The 5,544-nt window shown below is 39.6% G+C and overlaps 1 long non-coding RNA gene across 1 annotated transcript; it reads right to left on the bottom strand.

The window, feature by feature from the left end:
- Nucleotides 1-739: 739 nt before the first annotated feature.
- LOC146478114 (uncharacterized) lies at nt 740-3,794 on the bottom strand. The gene is made up of 3 exons (XR_014865241.1): nt 3,573-3,794; nt 2,100-2,169; nt 740-1,060 (listed from the first exon to the last, which is right to left on the bottom strand). It is a non-coding gene; the product is annotated as an uncharacterized LOC146478114 (long non-coding RNA).
- Between the last annotated feature and the right edge of the window lie 1,750 nt (nt 3,795-5,544).

The following is a 5,544-nucleotide window of genomic DNA, read 5'->3' as shown; positions in this document are numbered from 1 at the left end:
ATCTACCTCACAAGTTTAGATCTTATAGACATTCTAAACAACAAAGAATAGCATGAGAGTTTTGCAATGCTTTATTAAACAATGATTCAGTTTGAAAAATGTTTTGTAGTCTGGTTACTTCTTAATTTTCATTCGCAAAGCAACTGTGACAATTTTTACTCGTTGGCACTCTACCGGCAGGTATTACTAGTACGATCTTAAAATAGAGGGCGTTGTCATACACAGGCTCGGTATTTTTAAAGAAAGAGTTTTTGAATTTGGCGCTTATTGGTTAAAAATCAATCAGAGCTGCTCTTTGGTAATTATTTCGTGCTTGTAGTGAACGGCTGCCGCTGCCGGAATCCCGCTGATTCTGCTATAGTTCTTACGCGAACCTTTACTTAAGAATATTTACGTCCTAAACAGGGTCAGGCCTTCAAACCCCCTAGCCTGCGAACAGCAGACGTATTTCCGGTCGTCGCTTCTCTCCCTCAGATGACTGACGACCGGAAATACGTCTGCTGTTCGCAGGCTATCAAACCCCCAGCGGCACCCCTAAACTATCTTAATATTTTTAATATTTTGTCATTTTTTCAATTTTTATTTTTTATTTTTTTATGCAATGCCCTGTTGAAAACCACATTATGTGACATAAGCCATCTGTAAAAAGAACTTTTCTTATTATACTTAAACACGGGTCAAGTACCCCCCGGGCTTGGATGCAAATGCACAGGATACAAAACAACAGCAAACGAAAACGTAACTTGAATAATTTAATTTCATTCATTCTTTCTTTTACAAGCTCCTGTGATTGAACACGCTAACGAGCTTTAAGACTGTTTAATTAAAACTGCGGCGGGAATTTCCATGAAAATTTGTGAAGAAATTATCAATTCTTTAAGGTAACGATAATGCATGTTATGCCATTCAAACTACTAATCATAATGAACGGTATACGGGCTATCGTCGTTAATCGTGTAGCTGGATAGACACCCTGGGTTGTCCGGTATTTTTATCTTGTCCAGCATCAAAAATGCTGCAGGCAAATCTCCGGAGACTTTGAATTCCCTTGCTATCGGACCTAAGAAAACGAAAAGAATGAAATAAGACAATGAGTGTGCTAATTTTTGGTTCGATTTTAACGCGTCATTTTTGTTTTACATGCAATGAAGAAACTCAAATGTTATTCACCTTTAATGGTGAGACTCTTGACACTTTTATTTCTGTTACAAAACGTTGCGTATGTAAGGGCAAGTTCTTCGACGATTGAGAGCTTAGGACAACTCAAATTAAGGCTAATAAGAATGATATTACCATGTATACGTAAATTATGATCATACGGGTGAGTGAAGTCCTGAGCAGGACTGTTTGAGGTGACATTGACTGACATTTGAACAACACGAGCGGAAGTCATCTTCAGAGTGTGGAACGTCAGTAGATGGTATAAATTTCTCTGGTTGTTGACTTGATTGGTCAGCGAAGCCGAGATGTTATTGGTCGTTTGTCAGTAAGCCGTGATGCTATTGGCTGTGGAGACTGTAAAAAGTGATTAGTGCGTTTTGACCCGTCTTTAGTTTGTTAAAAGTCCGTTGGTCTATTGTTAGTAAATTTGTCTATCAGTTTGTCTGTTTTGTTGATGTTGTTAATAAGTCGTTTCTGCGTATGTAAACGGGACAAGTTCTACGACGATTGAGAACTGAGGACCAGTCAAGTGCAGGTAGTTGTAGGCAACGGTTGGAATTTACTCGTAGGACGAGTCAAGCTTGACCCCGAGTCAAGTTCGAGTCACGAGCTAAGTTCGAGTCAAGGCCATCTTTTATTTCTCCCTCTCTCTCTCTCTCTTTTTTCTTTTTCTTGTTCTTATGTCTTCTGGTTGTTATTCTCTTTTATATAATGATGTACTAGTGGGAAACGGCAAAAATTAACTTCCAGGTTCGCAACATTTTTCGTTTTGTAATATCGATCGCTAGAACCATTTAATCGCTGTGATTCGCTGCCGCTTCTTAACTGTGGAAAGTTAGTAAACCAGATTTCCAGAGCGAGTCGCTTATAATAATTTCTACAGTAGGTAACGCACTTGGCAGAGCCCCAGAGGATTTGAAAAACTATTTACAGTTTACCTTTGGACTTAGTTGTTGTTTTCGATTTCTCTTCCACCGTTTCGGGTGGGATTTCGTCTTGGTTCACAATCTGCACAAACAACAACAAAGAGGAACAAGTTATGAAAAAAAAAAAAAAAAACAAATAAAATGAAAAGAAAGTCGGCTAAGTAGTTTTCGATTTACAGCCTGTTCCTCGCCTTTTGCAGCAGACGTTCTCGCACAACGATATGGTGCGACCTTTGAGTGACAATATGGGACTTTTTTGATCGTATCTTGTGACTGACTGAAAGGTAAAGTTTTTAGTGTTACATTACAAGTTTGTGAGTGATGCAACGGTTTGAAAGCTGAATGCTCGTTTAAAGCAGGCCAGAAAATTCGAAACTCGGACTTCCGAGGGTAAAACGATTGTGGAAGTTTCTAATATTGCATGTTCAGTCATTTCAGGTTGTTGTTTTGCAGAGGATAGCAAAGAAATTTACTAAAATTTAAAACGCACGTACAGAGTGATTGTTTTGTGGCGTTGTCGTCGCCGTCACCGTTGCGTAATAAATTAGTTGATTCAGTTAACACACTGATCAATCTACTAAAGTACAGGTTCTGTAGCCTGTGAACAGTGGTTGTGATAGGGCGAAGACAAAATTCAAACTCAGATAGGAGCGGGTGGGTGTGGGTGTGTGTGTGTGTGTGGGGGGGGGGGGGGAAGTTTTGTGAGGTGATGTAACGGTTTGAAAGGTAAATACCCGTTTAAAGTAGGCCAGAAAATTCGAAACTCAAACTTTCGAGGGTAAAACTATTATGGAAGTTTCTAAAATTGCATGTTGAGCCATGATTGCAACTCGTTCCCTGCAACAGAAACGGCGAAGTACCCAGGACTCGCCAGGGATCAAACTGGTGGGAGTGGCGTTCAAGTAAAAATTAAATTTGGTCATTTCAGGTTCAGTGTTATTTTGTAGAGGATGGCAAAGACATTGACCAAAATTTAGAAGTTTAAAAATTTGCTCAATAAGCAGTTTGTTTTGTGGCGTTGTCGTCGCCGTCACCGTTGCGTAACAAATTAGTTCATTCGGTTTAAAAGGTGAATACTCGTTTAAAGTAGGCCAGAAAATTCGAAACTCGAACTTTCGAGGGTAAAACAATTATTGAAGTTTCTAAAATTGCATTTTGAGCCATGATTGCAACTCGTTCAACTTAACAGAAACGGCGAAGTACTCAGGACTCGCCAGGAATCGAACTGGTGGGAGTGGCGTTAAAGTAAAAATTAAATTTGGTCATTTCAGGTTGTTATTTTGCAGAGGATGGCAAAGACATTGACCAAAATTTAGAAGTTTAAAAATTTGCTCAATAAGCAATTTGTTTTGTGGCGTTGTCGTCGCCGTCACCGTTGCGTAATAAATCAGTTCATTCAGTTAACCAAAGAGGAACAAGTTATCAAAAAAACCAACTAAAATAAAAAGAAACTCGCCTAAGTATTTTTCAATTTACAGCCTGTACCTCGCCTTTTGCAGCAGCCATCCTTGCACAACGATATGGTGCGAACTTCTTGCCTGATTGTTTGAAAACTAGATACTGAGAAAAGTATCGATGCACGCACTTTCAAGGTTAAAACGCTTGTGGCAACATTAATCCTGTGTTCGAGTTTTGTGTTGTTTGTCTTGTGATTTGTGACAATATGGGACTGTTTTGATCGTACCTTGTGATAACTGAAAGGTAAAGTTTTTAGTGTTATATTACAAGGGTATAATAAGGCGCGAAGTCTCTTCTCGTTTTTCACGCACACACAGTACTGCTAAACGTCTTGGGACAGGCCGAAAGCACCCTAAACCAGCGAGTCGACAAGCCGAGTTCTAACTGAACTCCGCTGGATGGGGTCGCTTTTTCACGACTGGATTGACTAGAATGGGTTTGCATTTTAAATAGAGTTACTAGAATGGGGTCGCACATTTTCGGATTTTTGGGGTAAGAAAATTCTATTAAGTAGGGATTCAAAATGGTCTCGGTTAAAAAGTTCAGAAAGTTGTTGTTTACTAAACGTAACAATCACCTCGCATTACATTCCGTTCTTGAAAGTAGATGCATAAATAGAAAGTGACTTAGTTGGGATCGCGAAAATTACATTTTCCCAAAAAGTGACTAAGATGGGGTCTATAACTGGCCACAAAACACTATAATGGGACAGGGGCTCTGAGAGGCCAGCGGCACATACCCAGCAAAACTGAACCCAAGTACCCCCCCCCCCCCGGGCTTTCGAGAGTAAAATGATTATGGAAGTCTCTAATATTGCATGTTCAGCAATAGGTTTGTGAGTGATGCAACGGTTTAAAAGGTGAATACCCGTAACGTTTAAAGCAGGCCAGAAAATTCGAAACTCGAATGAAGTAAAGTTATTTTCAAGTGACGTTTTCTTTGGGGTTATTGTCGTCGTTGCTTGAGCTTTTCTTATTATAAGGCGGGGAGTCTCTTCTCGTTTTTCACGCGCGCACAACACAGTTACTAAAACAAGGAATGACCTACCGTGTAGCACGAAAATTTTGCGGGAGTTATATTTTGCGTATTGTCGATTTTTTGTGTTTTGCGGGAACAAATTTTTGCGGCTCGAGATGACTGAAATTTCTGCTGGGAACTAATTTTTGCGATTCTCCGTTCAAGCAGCAGAACATTTACGTGGAAGAAACCTTAATATTTTTAACTTTTATTGTACGGTATGTTGAGTCACAGTTCACTCTACTTACATATTAGAGACAAATCACTGTGATACCTTGCTGCGTAAAGGGACTGATCATGAACAACAACGAAACAAAACAAAAAGCCTACCTGGCCTTCTATGCACAACCAAACACTATATTATTTTAAATGAAAACAGTATGAATGTTCGAATTACCGTAGCTGAAACCTTTCTAGGCCTTCAGAGGGGCTTTCGAGTGAAAGATGTAGCAAGTATACAACTTTATGACCTAACTGGGAACGGCCTGCTAAAATTCAAAACTTTGCCTTACTGTAACGCAATGAGGCAGACTCAGCCGATGATAATAACACCCTTGTTCAGTTGAAGTTTCAAGACAGTGAAATAACTTCTGTGCTGGCCGCTGTTTAAGCCCAATGTATATCGCCTCAGTGGCGCAGATCAATTAAAAGTGCAGCGGATAAAGTACTCCAACCAATACGTTTTACCCGATGGATAACTACTTATCCGTTGAATAGAGTTATCTGTCCTTCGGCCCGTTTCTCGAAAGTCACAGTAGCTTAGCGGGCCCGATAAGTGTCTTTGGTGATAAATGTTTCTTAAGAGAAGTCAATTTTTGTTAACTTTGAATACTAAATTAACAAATCTTATAATTCTATGAAAACATTGGCCAAGTACCATGTCTGTAATCACTGTGTAATCGGCGAAAAAACATTTAAAAATATACTTATCGGGCCTGGAAATTACAGGGACTTCTGAGAAACGGGCTCCTGGTTGACCAGT

Source organism: Pavona decussata, unplaced genomic scaffold (assembly GCF_977016875.1).
Source record: "Pavona decussata unplaced genomic scaffold, jaPavDecu1.1 SCAFFOLD_67, whole genome shotgun sequence".
Taxonomy (NCBI): Eukaryota; Metazoa; Cnidaria; class Anthozoa; order Scleractinia; family Agariciidae; genus Pavona; species Pavona decussata.
The sequence above is the reverse complement of the archived record's forward strand: the minus strand, read 5'-3'. Positions and strand labels throughout refer to the sequence as shown.